The following is a 20603-nucleotide window of genomic DNA, read 5'->3' as shown; positions in this document are numbered from 1 at the left end:
TTCAAATATTGACAAAAAGTTTCAATTATATGTAAGCAAAAATCTAAAAGGAGATAAAAATATTTCTAATATTTTATGATGATATAAGAAAATTGCAATTAAATGACACATAAAGGAAAAAAAATACCAAGACGTAGATTTTCTATATTATTAAACTTGTTACATCTATGTTGAAAGTACAATCTATTTATTTCTCAAAAACTTATTCAAACATTATTGACTCAATAGCTCTGTTTATCTATGCTTGTAAAAATAATACATTATTACCTACACTCGTCTAACATACGCATATTTCTATTTAGCAATAAAACGAAAACGAACCGAGGAAAACTCCAAAACATAAATTCATTACATTTACATGAGCGTTTGCGATAACAAGAAAATATCGTGAAATTGTTAAAGCGATCGTAATAGTATCTTATAATGGAAAGAGGGTCTCATAACGGCAATTCATTCGAGCACACGGTTGTCATAAAATAAATTTAATTTTATTCAGCATCGGTTCCTTTTGCTGGCGACTGGTGGCTTCCGGCATCGATCGGATATAGGTATTGGTTCTAGTAGTGGGTGTTACGTTAATATCATTTTTTCGATCCTCCTGTTGCTGATAAAGGTCAAACACGGTATTGGATTCGTAAAAATATCAACGTATTTTTATTCTTTACGAAATCGAGTGGGAATACGTTGTATGTTATTGTATAAAAATGCTCTAAAATTATAATATAATAAGGTAACGGTCGTTTATCATTAAGTATAATGTTTTTTGAGATATTGTAGAATGACTTAAAATGTAAGCTGAGGACGTAAAGCCTAAGTTTAATCGGTTGGATGGTTTGATCCAAATCCTATCTTTGTTGTTGTTTTCAAACCGTTTTTAAAACTGAATCATTTACAAGTTAATTTTAGGCAATGTTCTAAAGAACAATATAATATTCTCAATTCACATTTTATTTGTAACTGACACCTTTTCTGTAAATAAGTCTTCGGGTACAATAATAACAATAATACATTAGATTTGTTAGTTTTCATTTATTGCCAGTGTTTCACGTGTCTTTTAATAAAGTAATAAACGTTAATCCGGGAATAACTGTGCAAATTAAATTAATTAACACAAATACATTCGTTCCTAGAACTTCAATGCAGCAGCAAATTTCTATCAGATCTGAAATACACTAATTCTCGCTAAAACCTAACAAGCGGTCAATTCTAATAAGTAATTATTCAAAATGCCTACTAATTTCTCGATGTAATAACGCGTATCGTCGCAGGCGCACCGCACACGATCCCGGATACGCACGCCACGCCACGCTATAAATTAAAGCTGTCATGTCATAACGAACGCTTTTTTTTTCTTTTATTGAATTTGCACTAAGGTAAGAACATACTAGTGTTATTTTACAGACTGAGTTATACTACAGATAATATAATAGTATAGGTTATGGTTATACTTTGTTTTGATGATATACATAGAGCAAGAATGATAAGAGATCTAAGATGCGGTGCATAATTTTGCACGACCATGTATTTTCATTTTATGACATATTTTTTTTATCTTTCAAGCTAATGTTAAGTAATAGTTAGTTAAAGATGTGAGCAATCCTATTGAAGCCAAAATATGTTTAGCTCTCTCAAATAAAAAAAAATGAATTATAATATGGTCATAAATTATGGTTTGAATTGGTAGTGGATTTCTAGTTTAATACAAGACAATCAGTACTCACCAAACTTAAACTTTTATAATCTCTTGCAATTTATCCAGTAAATACTTACAATATTTAGCTCTTAAAAGCAACTATAGTCTGCACTTAGCAGTATAATGTACGGTAAGTGAAGCGTGGTGCAGGGCGGGCGGCCACACGCCGACAACTGATCCTTCCTATGGTATTCATGTCTTTGGTTCTTTAATTATTTTTAAATTAATATTAAATACAGCGAGAAGTTAATGTAAGAAGTTATTTTTAACTTACTTTTTTGAGTTTGAATTTAATAAGCTTTATTTTTTTGTAGTAGAAGCAAAATATAGCGGGTAGCTTTTTGGGCGGTAGGCGTAAAAAAGTACACACACAATTAATTTACTCCATGCTATTTAATTGGTATTTATTTTTAAAAGTATAATAAATAATGCTATAAACCACCTACGTACTTACCGGACCATTTTCCCACAAAATTAACACTCAAACTCATAGTATAAACCAACAATTTCACTACTTTTTTTTTTTTACTTTGTCATTCATAACCTCTCTGGACTTCACTTTTACAAACTGTACAATGAATGAAAACACAGATTTATTGTCAATTAAAGAATCCATGGCACAGATGTCGGAGATGTTTAACAAAAGAATGCTGGAATTCCAAGAGGATCTTAAAAAAACATCCACTACCACTTCGTTGGCCAGTCCCCCGACTAGGTTGGCATCCGATTTTACAGCTTTCCGCTCCTTCGTTATAACATCCCTGCAATGTCTACAGACTCAGGTTGATTGCCTTTATAAGTTATATGACAATCAGGAGATGAGAAGTAGAAGGAAGATTTTATTGCTGCATGGTGTTCCGGAGCACAAAGATGAAAATGTGACCTCTGAAACTTTGAATGTATTATCCACCCACTTAAAATTGCCTAATTTGTCAAGCAATGGAGTGAGTCGCTGCCATAGGTTGGGAAGCCCCAAAGAGAACAAACCACGACCAATTCTCTGTAAACTCCGTAACTTGTCCGACAAGGAGCTCATCTGGTCATCCAAAATAAGTCTCAAGGGTACGGGAATCACTCTCTCGGAGTTTCTTACCAAAAGCAGACATGAGGTTTTTATGGCTGCTCGGGAACATTTTGGTGTCACTAAATGCTGGACAAGAAATGGCCACATATTTGTCATCGGATCCGGAGGTGTTCGCCATCGCGTGGAGAGTATCGCTGATTTTAAGCCTATATCTGCATCACAAGACAAACCCAATCCAGGTACCTCTGCTTCATCCCATATTTCCACCAAAGATAGTAAGATAGTCGTTCGCTCAAAAAGGCTTGTTAAAGGCACCAAATAACAATAGTACCAAATAATATAATATTTATTATGTACATTGTTCAAATGATCATCCTTTTCAATGTTTCCGTTTCTTCTATTATGTATTATTAGTTATTACCGTTTTTATCAATTGTCTTTATATGTTAGTTCCACCATTTGATACTACTATATAAATATTCAACGTCTATCTACCTTCTGCTATATTAAATTATGTTTTACTACCTTCTTTTTAATTAACTGCGTTTACTTTTATTTGTTTACGTTTTACAATTTGTATTCTGTTAAAAGTTGTCAACTGTCAAGTGTCAATTTATTGTCAATGTAAGTCTGTCAAATGTCAAATTCTTATTTTAAGATAATGTTGCCATTTGTAAATTAGCTCTTGGAATTGTCATTTACCTTTAAGTTTCGTTTTTTTTTTATTTTATTACTTTTTGGCTTGTATACTTGTTTAATTTATAGATAAATTCCGGAGAGTACGAGGTGTAAAGTATAAATACGTTTATTTTTATTTATTTTTTTTTAGCTGATATTAGTTATCTATTCTGTTTTTTTAAATATTATTTTATTTTTATTTTTTATTATATAAGTAGTATATTATTATTATTATTAATCTTTATATTTTTTATAATGTTAAATATCAGTTCTGAACATTCCGAGTATCATGATTGCAGTCAAACAACGTCACCGGATTCTTTAAGCAGCGATGAGAATAGTTTTCATAGTGCTTCCTCTCCCCTCTCCCTTGCTCTCCCTACTCTGTTTAATAATCTTCAGAAAAATTTTAATGTCGTTCACATTAATGCACAGAGCATTCCGGCTCACTTTCCTGATATGCTTGCATCATTCGTATCCAATAATATCCACGCTATCCTGGTTTCCGAATCATGGCTCAAGCCTTCCCTTCCTTCAGCCAATTATTCCCTTCCCGGTTTCCATCTTATCCGAAACGATCGTATTGGCAGAGGTGGTGGTGGAGTAGCAATTTATCTTCGGACTCATATCCCCTTCAAAATGATCCAATCTTCCTCCCAACCCCCTCCAAGCAATACTACCGAACATCTCCTTATAGAAGTCCAACTTCCTCATTCCAAAATTCTCCTCGGCGTCTTCTATAGTCCTTCTTTGACCAATAACTATTTCTCTTCCTTTGACCTTCTCCTTGATGACCTTACTCCTGAGTATAATCATCTTATTCTCATGGGCGACTTTAATACATGCTTACTTAAGAATGACCACCGAAGTAAGAAATTATACTCTCTCCTAAATTCACATAATCTCCATATACTGCCGCTTAATCCTACACATTTTTCTCCTGGCTGCTCCCCTTCCCTTCTTGATCTCATCATTGTCTCCTCTCCCCTTTCCGTATCCAAACATGGTCAGTGCTCTGCTGATGAATTTTCCTATCACGACCTCATCTTCTTATCCTATAAACTCCGTCCTCCTAAGCTCAAACCTTCATCTATCCTGCTGCGTAATTTTGCCGGTATGGATCACGACCAACTTCGACTTGATGCTTCTGAGTGTGATTGGCAAACAGTTTTTGACGCAGATACAATCGATCTCAAAGTGAACTTATTCAACGATATTATGCTCGCACTGTATGATAAACATGCTCCTTTAAGACCTGTTAGGAAAAAACACACACCTGCTCCGTGGCTGTCTCCAGAAATAAAATCCCTTCTTAGTAAAAAACATCGTGCTAAGACCAAACTGAAGATGGCCAAATCCACTGAGATGCAGGACAAATATAAAACTATACGTAATCGTTGCAACGTATTGTGTAGGGATGCACAAAGACGTCATATTCACAAGTCGGTCGAGAACGGCGACCCTGTTAAAATATGGAAATTTTTAAAATCTCTAGGAGTTGGTAAATCTTCCCATACCTTCCCTTCATGTAACATCAACCTGGATAATTTAAATTCTCACTTTGCTTCTTCATCTTCACTTAACGCCACTGTAAAAATTAACTCTACCCTTAATAATCTTTCTACCGCTTCTACTCCTGATTTTCCTCCGTTTATTTTTAAACAAAGTTCTGTTGATGAAGTTAAGAGGGCTATCCTGTCCATATCGTCGAATGCCATCGGTACTGATCTTATCAGTCGTAATATGATCATTCCTATCCTTGATATCATTATTCCCGTCATTACCCATATCCTAAATTTTTCAATCATCTCCGGAACTTTTCCTAGCTCCTGGAAGGATGCTCACATCATTCCCCTCCCCAAAAAACCTAATCCATCAAACTTATCCGATTTCCGTCCTATTTCCATCCTACCATTTTTGTCCAAAGTACTCGAGCGCCTTATCCATTCCCAGCTTAGCACTTTCCTTAACATTAATAATATCCTTAGTCCTTATCAGTCTGGTTTCCGTCCTGGTCATAGTACGACCACTGCACTTGTTAAAGTTACAGATGACATTCGTTACGGTATGGATAGCAAGCAACTCACAGTTTTAGCACTTCTTGATTTTAGCAATGCCTTCAACATGGTAAATCATGATATTCTGCTGAGTTTGCTTCGTCTCATTAACTTTTCATCGACAGTTCTTGATTGGTTTTCAAGTTACCTGGGCGATCGGCGGCAGCGTGTTTTGTTGGATGAAAAACAGTCAACTTGGTGCGCAGTTTCCGCCGGTGTGCCTCAGGGTGGCGTCTTGTCACCTCTTCTCTTTGCCATTTTCATAAATAATCTCACTTCTCAATTAACTTCTCCCTACCATATGTTTGCTGACGACTTACAAATTTATACCCATTCTACGCTCGATGAACTACCAAATGCTGTTCATTTTATTAACAATGAACTGGCTAAAATTGTCATTTGGTGCGATCAATTCGGCCTTAAGATCAACCCCGCAAAAAGCCAGGTTATTGTAGTTGGTAGTCCTTACCAAATATCTGAGGTTGACTGGGGTATATTGCCTGCTGTACATATTAACGGTGTTATAATACCTTTTAGTAAGCATGTTAAAAACTTAGGTATTCACTTAGATCAAACTTTATCTTGGTCTCACCAGATTCAAGAACTTGGTCGGAAATTTTACGCCGCGTCTAGTTCTCTACGACGTCTGCGTAACTTCTTACCCATACCGACAAAAATTATGTTAGCACAGTCCCTACTCCTTCCCATTATTGATTACGCTGATGCATGCTTTCCTGATTTAACAGTTGAGCAACTAGACAAACTTGAGCGACTTCAGAATTACGGTATTCGGTTCGTATTTGGTCTCCGTAAATACGACCACGTCTCCTCTTTCCGCAAGAAACTCAAGTGGCTCCCAATTCGTCTTCGCCGGAATGTGCATTATTTGCTTCTCCTGTACCGTATCCTTTTTGACCCTAAGACCCCCTCCTATCTTAAAACGAAATTCAACTTCCTGCATTGTGAAAGCTATTCTCTTCGTTCGGTCGATAGGCTTGTTCTGTCTACTCCTTTTCGTCGCACTCATTACTTTGGTAATTCCTTTACAGTCTCTGCTATAAACCTATGGAATGAACTGCCGATAAACATCAGACAAGCCCAATCCCTTGCTTGTTTTAAAAATCTCGTCCGAAATCACTATTTAAATTTGGCTTTTGACTCGGTATAGCATATTTATCTCATTATATGTATTATAATATGTATATTATTTCTTTAATGACTCCTTGTCCTTTGTCTTTTATTATTTTATATGTATATGTATTCATATGTATGTAAATGTATATATATATATATATATATAGGTATATATTTTTTTACTTATGTTATGTTTATTTTTGTTTATGTATGTGTTTATTTTATAGTGTTTAGTTTATCTATAATCTTTATTTAATAGTATTTTGTTATCTTTGTATAACATTATTATTTATTTATCTTTGCGTATACTTTCTACCTACCTACCTCCTATTTCTAGTTTATTATTTATCCTTTCTATCAGTTGGTTGCCTGGAAGAGATCACTCTTAAGTGATAAGGCCGCCTTCTGTGCTGTTTTTCTCTTAGAATAAGTTTTGTTTGTATTTTATGTATTTTGGCAGCACAATAAAGAGTATAAATAAATAATAAATAATAAATATAGTAAGCCGATACGATAGGTACCTATTTGATAATTTGAACATACATTCTATAAATATTACTTGGGAGTTGGTATTAAAAAACCTATTATTATACTTCATTGATCTAGGGAACACAATATTGCTACAATATTTTTATTTTAGATATTCAATTTGTTGAAAATATTATAGTAACATTAATTACTTCCCATTTCTATAGAAAATTCCTTACCACACAGAAAAATCAATTATGTCAATCATGATTGACGTTAGTTAATACGCGAGGAAAATTTCTCAAGAAACTAATTTAAAGTTAATTTAGCACTCCTGGTACACTTGCAAAGTTTCAGCAAAAAAAATAACTTCCGCGTTAACACTTTTTGTCTAGCAAGTTAGCTAAAAGTTCCCGCTAACTTTTAACAATATACAGTCCATAAAGAAAACATTTTCCAAATTAAATTAAGGCTAACTAGATGGCGCTACATGCCACTCGTATGAAGATGCAGATGTGAGTTTAAATTACTTTTTCCTTTTAAACGTAATTGTGTATTCAATAAACACGGCAAAGTTATCAAACTTACAATACCACGAAGCCACTTCGTGTGTTAGCTAAAGCTTGCAGCGGCAAGTTTAATTTGAAAGTTTCGGCAAAAAAGACGAACATTTATATAACCAATAATAAGTAGTAGTAGGCTAGAATCCTTTCCATGAATTTAGTGAAGATTAATAACGTTATAACTTCTTATGTACGTCTGTTCTCACACTCAGTTGATTTTGTCACTACCACCTATAAATTGATGGAAGCTTGGAGAACAATTGGATACTTTTATCGTACCTTTACCTTTTAAGAAAGGTAAAATAGAGAATAGAATATATTTTTCATGACAATGTGAATTAAAAACAAAAAAAACACCGTGCCGCGTGACATGCTACGTTGGACGCTCGCTATGCGATGGAGGGGCAATAGAGTAACATGGGTCGTGTTTTGTTTTCAAATACTTTTAAAACTTTAATTCAAATATTGGCTCAAGGCTTATTGAATCATGATGAAGAATTTTGAAATTTCCTCCAGAAAAATAAAGGACCTTACCAATTGATGTTCCTCTTCTTCCGTATAAACTTTGTGATTAACAAAATAAATGTAACTCTAAAACAACCAATTAACTTTGGATAACTTTTAGATATTTAGGAAACATTAAAAAATGTCAGTCACTTAATAATTAACTAGGTAACTAAAGTTAGTTGACAGTTTTATAGTTAATCACAAATCTTTATAAGGATTCATATGTGAATTTATGTAAGCGGTGAGGTGAACAGTTTAAGTTACCAGGCAACCCCTTAAATGTAAGGCTTCGATGAATGAGCTTTAAGGTAATGCCATGGTAATTTTTTCGACAGGGTAAATGAACGTTAAGCGTATCCATTACTAATAGTATTAAGTTTTGGTACTTTAAATATAATACCTATCTACTGATACAAAAAAGGTATGATAATAATGTATTTTCTATTTCTTGAAAGATTGCACAAAAAATCTTGACTTAAGTCTAAGTAATTATTCTAACGAATGTGTACATGTGACATGTGACTTTTTACATTTCTTGAACCTGTCGTGAATCCCTTCATTTATTACTGGTAAATAGTTGTGTTAAACAACATTTTCCTTTCATAACATCCCAGCAAGTGATTTACTATACCAGAATTCAATTTATCAGAAAATTATTTTCACCTTTGTCTTTCTTACTCTAAGCGAAGACGCAGAACTAATTTTCAAATATATAGCGACGGCTTAAACCCGGAGGAAGGACATAATATATCACGCTATAGGAGGTCTTTGACCGAAACAAAATACATGGTTTAATGTAAGGCTTTGGGTTGACCTTATTTTAAAAATTGTTAAGAAACTTATAAGAACCAATTGCTTTAGTCTTTTCTGTATTATAATAAGAAAAATCTTCTCTAAATTGTGTTAAAATGCCCATCGTGCTCCAAAATGTAATTAGAATATTTATCTGTTCTACAGCACCGAATTAAATAAATGTTAAGTCACATTTAACAAACATACCCTACATTCTACAACATTAAACACCGTTTATCATCATACATTCTCGAATGTTCCATGGATCTTTCACCTATAACTACTAACTTTAACATGCCGTTCCACACCGCCAGTCAAGCTGATGTTACTCCATCAGCTCGCGATAGAAAATAAAATCCGATTCGAGTACGAGCGATAGCAAAAAGCTGCCAGCGAAATTGACTATCTACATGAATATTTCACTCCTTATTCCGTAACGTATAAATTATTTATAAAACGGAAGATAATGTGATAAAATTTTACATTTGAATGTGTGGTGTCGTGTGTTTTTATGATTAGTAGTAGATGGCTCATTTTCGCCCCTAAAGTATCTATGTATATTGATATTTTATTAACATATTGTATCTTTTAGCAACATAAACACATTTGAAATATTTTGCATTGCATTCTTGGAAATTTCTTATTGCCTTAGAATTTCTAATAGAAAGTCAATCTTAAACCTAATTAAGTATAGATATTAATTTACATTAGAGCGATAATAATTAAAAAACATGTTTATTTTGGACAGGTACCTATTAAAATAAATTGGTGAAAGACATAACGATCACTAACAATATTATACCAGATAACAACTTATTATTACAAGGTACATAAACTTCATAAATCTTTTAAATTAGACTTGCTATTACAATTCAAATAAATAATTTAATTTTATCACAAAACAAATTAAAATTACTAAACAACAGTTCTACAAATAGCTTGCCTTTGTCACTAAATGCATTACAAATTCAACTAAGGGTAAAGACGCTGCCACGGTCTAAAATACACATAGCTCGGAGCAATTTTTCCAATTTCAAAACCATTCCACTATCGAATTGGACGCATCCGTGTGATCGAAAAGGCTTGTTTGAAATTTACATAACCATTATATTGTGAAAAGGGTAGATGCAATCAATCTACAACAAATATTTACGATTCGTTAAAAAACGCGTTAAAACTCAAATATTTAAATGTATTAATGGTAGTTAGCTTGTATGCATATGTTGCAATGTCTGAATGAATACATCAATGGAAACACATTTTCGCGTTTATGAAACAAACAAAAATTTTACATTTAACAAATTATATTAGGTAAGTGTATTCTTTAATAAATGCCTTCACAAAAACCATAAAATCTCCTAAGTGCGTACTTTTTTATTTAACAATTTAAATCAATCTATCCACGTAAAACAACGCACAGAGGTCGAAAGCTAACCGTTCCCCATAAATATGACTAGTAATTGGTGTAATATGAACCATTAACATTTAATAAGAGGAGCAAAGCGGCCGACTCGGACAACAAAAAGTTTGTTCATGCCCATATATTAAGTTAATGGCCGCTGGCACTAAGCAAGCCCTTGACTTAACGATGTGGCAGGCACGAAATAAATTTAAATTGGTTGACCAATGGGCGCTAGTGGTCTCTTAAACAGTGCGACTAAAAATGCAGCCAGATTTTAGGTGATAAAGACTTGGTCCGTCATTAATTTGGATCTCGCATGATTTTTTTGGTCACAGTACTTTCGGTAGTTGCACGTAAACCATTTTAGGAGAATTTTATGAAATATTTTTCTCAATGCATTTCTTTAATGAACTTTGAATGCCTTTTTCTTGACATTAACCTAGATTTCTTATTTTATTTCAGATGCTGCGCTGAAACTAATCATCTACTACTATAGATTCTGCATAAAAATAAATATTCTTCGTTTATTTGAATTGGTTGCGCATAATTATTATCTACCAGAGGAATATAGCGATACTTTATTATTATTTTAACCTACTCAATTAAAAATTGTATAATTAATCGTTATAATATAATAAATCATTAATTGAATATGAGTAACAATTATTTTTAACTTTTTATGTAGAACGTAGTCGGTCCTCAATGTTCTGCCAGATCGAAGCTTTTTTATAAGCTTATTACGAGTCTTACCCACTTCTTTCTTCTACTGTTGTCTTTAATTATAATTTAAATACAAGTTACTGTGATATTATATAAAACTTGAGTTTAAAATAAACGATCATATAAGTGTTGTGGGATATAATATTGTATTTAATGTAGTTTATAATATATTTGCACGCTCAATTACGAGCAGAATGTTTAAGGATCTATATTATCTGTATCTACAAACATCTTTGTAATTCTACATTCTGCAAATAAAGCAATTTGAATTTGAATTTGAATTTGAATTTTATAGATATTAGATAAAGTCACAAAACATAGTGAATTTATTGAGTTGCCTTGAAAGCTCGCTCTAGCAGCGAATACTTAGTAGATACAAACGTATTCCAAACAACATGCTATCATTTAATATACAATTTATACCTAATATAACCTCTTGATCAAACTGCATTTTACATAGGTTTTATAAATAAATAAACACATAATTCATTAGCTCTACTTTCATTTATTTATAAGTATTTTTTTTGTACGCTCTATTGTTCAATATTAATGAAATATTAAATATTATCATCATCAGCAAAGGTTAGGGTAAGGTGTGCCTGTATGTAACGTTTCGTTGAGTTTCAATATAGTGTGTTATTATGTATTTGTAATTCAATCAAATGTGACCAAGAATGTGACACACACAGTGACACACATTAACAGATTACGTATTTGTGAACTATTGAAAATCTAGACAAGCGTTATTTAGGTCACAGCATTATATATAGTGTTGTTATGTATTTTATTATAATACTAGCTTTCCGCCAACGGCTTCGCCCTCGTTTTCATGGAAAAACCCGCAAAGTTACCGTTCCCATAGAATTTCCGGGATAAAACCTATCCTATGTGTTAAATCAAGTTACCCTCTATATTTGTGTGCTTAATTTTATTGTAATCGGTTCAGTAGTTTTTTTTTGTGAAAGAGCAACAAAAATACACACCTACACATACACATACATCCATTCTCACAAACTTTCGCATTTATAACATTAGTAGGATAGATAAATAGTCAGCAAGTAATTCAAATACATATATGTATAATATTAACATTAAGTAGCTCTCTGACTCATGCGCTAATCAAAGGACTTAAAGATTCAGATTAATCTACAAAGGTCTTGAAGGACTAAATTCTACGTATACATACATAACAATTCAAACATTGCGTTGATAAAATACAAAAAAAGATTTGGGATACAAAATACTGTTGCTGTAGGAAATGTTAAATCTTTCTATGTAAATAACATTACCAATACAAGAAAATATTGACTTGTATAATGTTAACATTGTTCAAGTCTGTAAATGTTGCCTAATAAAATTAGTCGGTCTCTTAACTTGCTTCTTAGCTGACGAAATAAAGGGATAGATAAAAGGGTAAGACAATTCAATACAATACCTAGTAACAATGTAGAAAGCCACAAACTAAGTAGGGATTCAGGTAATGAAGGTAGCTAATGTATTGCTCGACATTCATGAATGTATCTTGTATGTTTAGCTTGGAATAAGTAGTTGTTATATATTTTAAGAGTCTTAAGAAAGTGTAAAAAAGAGAAAGAAAGACTTGTAATAGCTTGCTTTAGCTTTCATAAATCATTAGAAACTTATGTATCAGAGTGACATACTTACTAATAAAAATAAATAGTCACAGTAAAAAGAACTATTGATCGATGTACCCTTCTATAATCTATCAACTGGTCCTCATATAAAAGGAGTACGTACTATAAAATGTTGATCCGCTTTAATGTACTTACTAATATATTTAAGCTGCCAATAGTTAAGCGATTATGATGCATCACACGGCCCCATTGATGTCTCGCTCGATCAACAACCAGACGCCATTGTAATGGATGTACGCTTTTAAATTTTAGTTTTATTGAATAAAAATATAATATTTTTAATCGACGCCTCGCCTGTATTTTTATAATTATTTTTTAGAGATTAAAAAATGTTAATATAGAAACGTGACTAAAAGTTTTTAACAACATTTGCATTCGGTCGAAAATTGGCAATCAAGAAGATATGCTAATTATTCATGGATATGTAAAAAATATAATATACTATATTATATAGTCATTACAGATATAATATAATAGCCATTACAGATATAATAACATTAAATTAAAATTACATTAAGATATTATAATAGCCATTACAGATATATCTAATACTGTAGGTATATTTCAAGTATTAATATATTTTATAATCAGCTTTATCAAGTAGAAATAATAAGTATTATGACAGTTTTTAATATTATAACCTAGACCGTATCAATACATTAATACACAGAAATAGCATACATTACGTAAAACGTTCCCATATAAGTAAATTACGCAGATAAAGAAAGCCACTAATTTCGTTCACCAGCTGCATACGAGAGCTAATTTTAAATAATTTTACATAATAGAAAGGCAGTCCAAACAAGGAAATGTTCAATCGCAATTACTGAAAGCGTATATCAATGAGGTACAACGCTTTGTATGGAAACGAGAATTTACTAAGCACGACGGTAGGTATAGACACTGAAATTGAAAAGCTGCTAAAATTCAACCACTTAATGAGCAACGCTAATTTCTTTCAGTCTTTATTATACAGCGACGTTGGCTTATCTAGAGGCAGGGTTGGAATGGGACGTATTTGTTTTATGTCAAAGACTGCCTTTTTTGTAAATTGCTCGAATTGAACCAACTTATAATGTGGTAGAGTCAAGTTGCAATCAGAATCCTAGATCAGTCTGTAAATTAGTGAAGAATAGAAACAAACTCGTAATAGATATTAATTATAAAATAAAAATTAATCAAACCTCTCTCAGCACTAATTACTAAATGAACATCACTTATGTTTCATTACACCGTACAAGAAAAAATTAAACAGAAAATTCTCCGTTAACATTAACAACTAAACGGTCGTAGAAAAGCGATTAGGCATCATACCCTTATGAGTGAACAGGGCATTATATCTCGAGAATTCCACATAAATTACATTATACTTTATCTCACTCGTACACGTTTATTTAATAGATGTGAGTAATTTTGTTTGGACACTTAACGATACAAATGCTTTGTCTTAAAATAAAAGAAAGATTATAATGTTATTGATCGACTTACATTGTTTATTAATCTAGTTTGATAAAGGTTGTAGGGCCTCAAATAGTCTGTTATATGGTAATTCGGATCTGTTGAACGTCTCGCTCGAAATCCCTATCTCCTGTAGTCAGGTATACCTGGCTGTAATTATCCGTCGTGCGACAATTTATTGTGGCAAAATTATCTTTGTTGACCCACGCGCCGTTGTTGCATTTGTTTTCTTCATAATGATATTAACATAAGTTGGTTATTGATGGCGTCTTTGGAAAATATTTTGTAATACTAAACTAGTGATAGTTTATATTAAAGGAAGGATGTACAGATATTATGTTTAATGGTTAACAAACATGAATAGGTACTCAATTATGAGATGTGTTTTTCAAATCGGTTTGTTAATCAGTCTTTCAGGTATTAGAAAAGATAAATTGTAAATTGAAGAGTCCGTCGACTGCTGAAATTAATGATAAGGTAAATACAGTAATGTTTGCAATAAGTATTATGATTATGAACACACATAGCAATTCTATTCATGATAATAGAAGTTTTCTATTATAAAGTTTTTCAGACATGAACAACAACTGAATGGTGCACATAAATTTAAAAAAACAAACAAAATCCAAGACTCATTTCGTACTCTCGCATAAATAAAAACATAAATGGTAGAAAAAGTTACAGTATAGTTTCAAAACGTTAAATATCTAAACTTTAAGTCAATCCAGTCTCAAAAGAGTCGTTGGAATGTGAATCATAGCGTGCAACCGTCTTACTTCAAGCTGAAACAGTGTTAAAAAGCTTAAAGTTGTATAAAGTTGATTCACAAACTTACAAATCAAAAAGGCACCGTCTATTTCTCAGCAAGTGTCGTATAAATAACGTTAGTGCACTTTAATATTTCCCCTCGCTTCATCGTTATTTTCATTTCTGTTATTTTTAATACCTGCGAGTTGCGACAATAAACTCATTCCGGCGTTTGTTAAAATTATAATACGACTTCGAATGCACATGCAGTCTTCATCTCGATTGTATTACGTTGAGTATCATAACTCGTTTGTTAAAGATTTATGATTCGCTTATAACTCGGTAGCAGAAGCTTCATTGTCATTTGTATAACAAAGTGCTAAAGTTTGATTCATGGTGGCAGCAATATGAGTCGGTCACGACAGTGCGACGCGACCGTCCTCACCGTCACGACGTACTGTTTGCTTTGCTCGGAATTCGCAATGCGCCCTGCCTTGTAGTCTGTTTGCAAAACAAATATCAAAATTATTAACTGGCAGAACATTACGTTTAACCTTCTAACTAACCCTTCTCTCTAAGTGTAAATATTTAGATAACACGCAAATTAACGACTAGTAAATATTCAAATATTATCAGAGCTGTAATTTCTTTTACAAATCCACCGGGAGTCAATAAAAATCAGCGAATTTCGCAGACACTTTTAACTTAATCACTTCATTTTGGGGCGAAATTGAAAACCTAGCCGGTTATAAATTCATCCCGAGAACTAGATCAATATGAGCGTCGTACGGCTGATTCGAATAATAGTCACGTTAACTTAATTGCGAATTACTAAATGAATTGGATAGAATTTATATGTATGTGTACACTTGTTTGTCGTACTTATTAAGTACAAGACGTACCTAAACATTTTGATTATAATACAAATATATTTGATACTCTAACTGTCCAACTTTACACTTAAGCAAGAAACTCGATAGGTAGTCTTTTAAAAGTTTATTTATCCACACAGTGTACTGCACAACTAAATTCAATGGCTGCCTAACAACCGACCTAATTCAGGCAAAGCATATTCTTAAAAGCTATCATATTAAAGACCCTTTGTCTTTCATTACAACATCAAAAAAACATTCAATACAACACTATAACACAAACAAATTATGTTGTCCACTATAGGTTTGACTTACCGCAGTCATGGGTTACGTAATGTAACGCTAATGCTGCATGCATTTTTAATTCATGTCAAGAGTCCCAAGGCACCGTGGGGTAAGTGCATCGGCTGTCGCGGCGCAGTCTATGCCCGAACATGTCAACGCTGACAGCCAATTTAAATTAGCTGTTTTAGCGCTACGCTATTTCCAGCAAAATAAAGGTAAAATGGAACAGGGAACCGGGAATGGATATTATTCAAACATTTTCAGATGAAGATCGGTCGACCGTTTTGGATTATGTGCTATTATTGTCGCTGATGTCATTATTGATAAATTATATTTGATTTAATGTAGAATGCATTTAGGGAAATAAGTGGTAATGCCCTAAAGTATATATAATGTGCTTTCTTAATAATTGTTGTTTTGAATCTGACTCTAAAAGTTGAGCAGCCAATTTATAGAGTCGTCGAACTAAGGCGTCGTAAATCTGATATGTTGAACTAATTATACAATGGTAATTTCATCTTATTTCACATTTCAAAATATACATAGTAATTATAATACATACAATAAAACAAAGGAAATCCTATAAAAACTACTAATCAATTCAACGTCAATCTCTACTTGATGTCACTGATATAAGTTTTATTTATGCCCGTTGGTGTACAATCCATTTCACGGACGCTTGTTTTTTAAAAAAATTCACTCGTAAAATAGTAAATCTAGTGCACAGCTACCAAATGGATTTGAAAATACGCTTAAATCTTTGTGAAACACAATCAAAAAAAAATGAGTAAACGGTTTATGGTCTGTGAAGCTTTGCACTGCAGTTGTATTATTTTTTATTTGTATTATAGTTGACCTAATAATATTTTTAGCATAAAAATAAAATGAGTTGAGATTGTGGATCGACTATTAGTATTCTGATTACGAAAATAATGTTCCATTATCTCATGGTTTTTTCTAACGTACAAACTGCAAAAGCTGAAATGTCCAAAAGAGAAAGCCATCAACGAAAATATATGCCTGGTTTAGTTATAGCTCCATAAATCGCGAAAATTATGCAAGCTTCGCAATCACCCATATCGGGCTTTGATGGTGACGTTTATTTTTCAAATAACGACATACTTCAACAATAATATTTATTTTGAATAGTTCACAAATTCAATTAAATTCTGCATTGCAATTTGGCCGTGTTTACATTGACATGGCCTATAATAATACTGGTTGAGCGCGACAAAAATATTACATTGAAATGGTGCCAACTGGATATTTTTAACTTTTTATGTAGAACGTAGTCGGTCCTCAATGTTCTGCCAGATCGAAGCTTTTTTATAAGCTTATTACGAGTCTTACCCACTTCTTTCTTCTACTGTTGTCTTTAATTATAATTTAAATACAAGTTACTGTGATATTATATAAAACTTGAGTTTAAAATAAACGATCATATAAGTGTTGTGGGATATAATATTGTATTTAATGTAGTTTATAATATATTTGCACGCTCAATTACGAGCAGAATGTTTAAGGATCTATATTATCTGTATCTACAAACATCTTTGTAATTCTACATTCTGCAAATAAAGCAATTTGAATTTGAATTTGAATTTGAATTTTATAGATATTAGATAAAGTCACAAAACATAGTGAATTTATTGAGTTGCCTTGAAAGCTCGCTCTAGCAGCGAATACTTAGTAGATACAAACGTATTCCAAACAACATGCTATCATTTAATATACAATTTATACCTAATATAACCTCTTGATCAAACTGCATTTTACATAGGTTTTATAAATAAATAAACACATAATTCATTAGCTCTACTTTCATTTATTTATAAGTATTTTTTTTGTACGCTCTATTGTTCAATATTAATGAAATATTAAATATTATCATCATCAGCAAAGGTTAGGGTAAGGTGTGCCTGTATGTAACGTTTCGTTGAGTTTCAATATAGTGTGTTATTATGTATTTGTAATTCAATCAAATGTGACCAAGAATGTGACACACACAGTGACACACATTAACAGATTACGTATTTGTGAACTATTGAAAATCTAGACAAGCGTTATTTAGGTCACAGCATTATATATAGTGTTGTTATGTATTTTATTATAATACTAGCTTTCCGCCAACGGCTTCGCCCTCGTTTTCATGGAAAAACCCGCAAAGTTACCGTTCCCATAGAATTTCCGGGATAAAACCTATCCTATGTGTTAAATCAAGTTACCCTCTATATTTGTGTGCTTAATTTTATTGTAATCGGTTCAGTAGTTTTTTTTTGTGAAAGAGCAACAAAAATACACACCTACACATACACATACATCCATTCTCACAAACTTTCGCATTTATAACATTAGTAGGATAGATAAATAGTCAGCAAGTAATTCAAATACATATATGTATAATATTAACATTAAGTAGCTCTCTGACTCATGCGCTAATCAAAGGACTTAAAGATTCAGATTAATCTACAAAGGTCTTGAAGGACTAAATTCTACGTATACATACATAACAATTCAAACATTGCGTTGATAAAATACAAAAAAAGATTTGGGATACAAAATACTGTTGCTGTAGGAAATGTTAAATCTTTCTATGTAAATAACATTACCAATACAAGAAAATATTGACTTGTATAATGTTAACATTGTTCAAGTCTGTAAATGTTGCCTAATAAAATTAGTCGGTCTCTTAACTTGCTTCTTAGCTGACGAAATAAAGGGATAGATAAAAGGGTAAGACAATTCAATACAATACCTAGTAACAATGTAGAAAGCCACAAACTAAGTAGGGATTCAGGTAATGAAGGTAGCTAATGTATTGCTCGACATTCATGAATGTATCTTGTATGTTTAGCTTGGAATAAGTAGTTGTTATATATTTTAAGAGTCTTAAGAAAGTGTAAAAAAGAGAAAGAAAGACTTGTAATAGCTTGCTTTAGCTTTCATAAATCATTAGAAACTTATGTATCAGAGTGACATACTTACTAATAAAAATAAATAGTCACAGTAAAAAGAACTATTGATCGATGTACCCTTCTATAATCTATCAACTGGTCCTCATATAAAAGGAGTACGTACTATAAAATGTTGATCCGCTTTAATGTACTTACTAATATATTTAAGCTGCCAATAGTTAAGCGATTATGATGCATCACACGGCCCCATTGATGTCTCGCTCGATCAACAACCAGACGCCATTGTAATGGATGTACGCTTTTAAATTTTAGTTTTATTGAATAAAAATATAATATTTTTAATCGACGCCTCGCCTGTATTTTTATAATTATTTTTTAGAGATTAAAAAATGTTAATATAGAAACGTGACTAAAAGTTTTTAACAACATTTGCATTCGGTCGAAAATTGGCAATCAAGAAGATATGCTAATTATTCATGGATATGTAAAAAATATAATATACTATATTATATAGTCATTACAGATATAATATAATAGCCATTACAGATATAATAACATTAAATTAAAATTACATTAAGATATTATAATAGCCATTACAGATATATCTAATACTGTAGGTATATTTCAAGTATTAATATATTTTATAATCAGCTTTATCAAGTAGAAATAATAAGTATTATGACAGTTTTTAATATTATAACCTAGACCGTATCAATACATTAATACACAGAAATAGCATACATTACGTAAAACGTTCCCATATAAGTAAATTACGCAGATAAAGAAAGCCACTAATTTCGTTCACCAGCTGCATACGAGAGCTAATTTTAAATAATTTTACATAATAGAAAGGCAGTCCAAACAAGGAAATGTTCAATCGCAATTACTGAAAGCGTATATCAATGAGGTACAACGCTTTGTATGGAAACGAGAATTTACTAAGCACGACGGTAGGTATAGACACTGAAATTGAAAAGCTGCTAAAATTCAACCACTTAATGAGCAACGCTAATTTCTTTCAGTCTTTATTATACAGCGACGTTGGCTTATCTAGAGGCAGGGTTGGAATGGGACGTATTTGTTTTATGTCAAAGACTGCCTTTTTTGTAAATTGCTCGAATTGAACCAACTTATAATGTGGTAGAGTCAAGTTGCAATCAGAATCCTAGATCAGTCTGTAAATTAGTGAAGAATAGAAACAAACTCGTAATAGATATTAATTATAAAATAAAAATTAATCAAACCTCTCTCAGCACTAATTACTAAATGAACATCACTTATGTTTCATTACACCGTACAAGAAAAAATTAAACAGAAAATTCTCCGTTAACATTAACAACTAAACGGTCGTAGAAAAGCGATTAGGCATCATACCCTTATGAGTGAACAGGGCATTATATCTCGAGAATTCCACATAAATTACATTATACTTTATCTCACTCGTACACGTTTATTTAATAGATGTGAGTAATTTTGTTTGGACACTTAACGATACAAATGCTTTGTCTTAAAATAAAAGAAAGATTATAATGTTATTGATCGACTTACATTGTTTATTAATCTAGTTTGATAAAGGTTGTAGGGCCTCAAATAGTCTGTTATATGGTAATTCGGATCTGTTGAACGTCTCGCT

The sequence above is a fragment of the Colias eurytheme genome, chromosome 13, assembly GCF_061535395.1.
Source record: "Colias eurytheme isolate Ceu_HAF_F1 chromosome 13, ilColEury1 Martin Lab GWU primary, whole genome shotgun sequence".
NCBI lineage: Eukaryota > Metazoa > Arthropoda > Insecta > Lepidoptera > Pieridae > Colias > Colias eurytheme.
Note: the sequence above shows the minus strand (reverse complement) of the source record.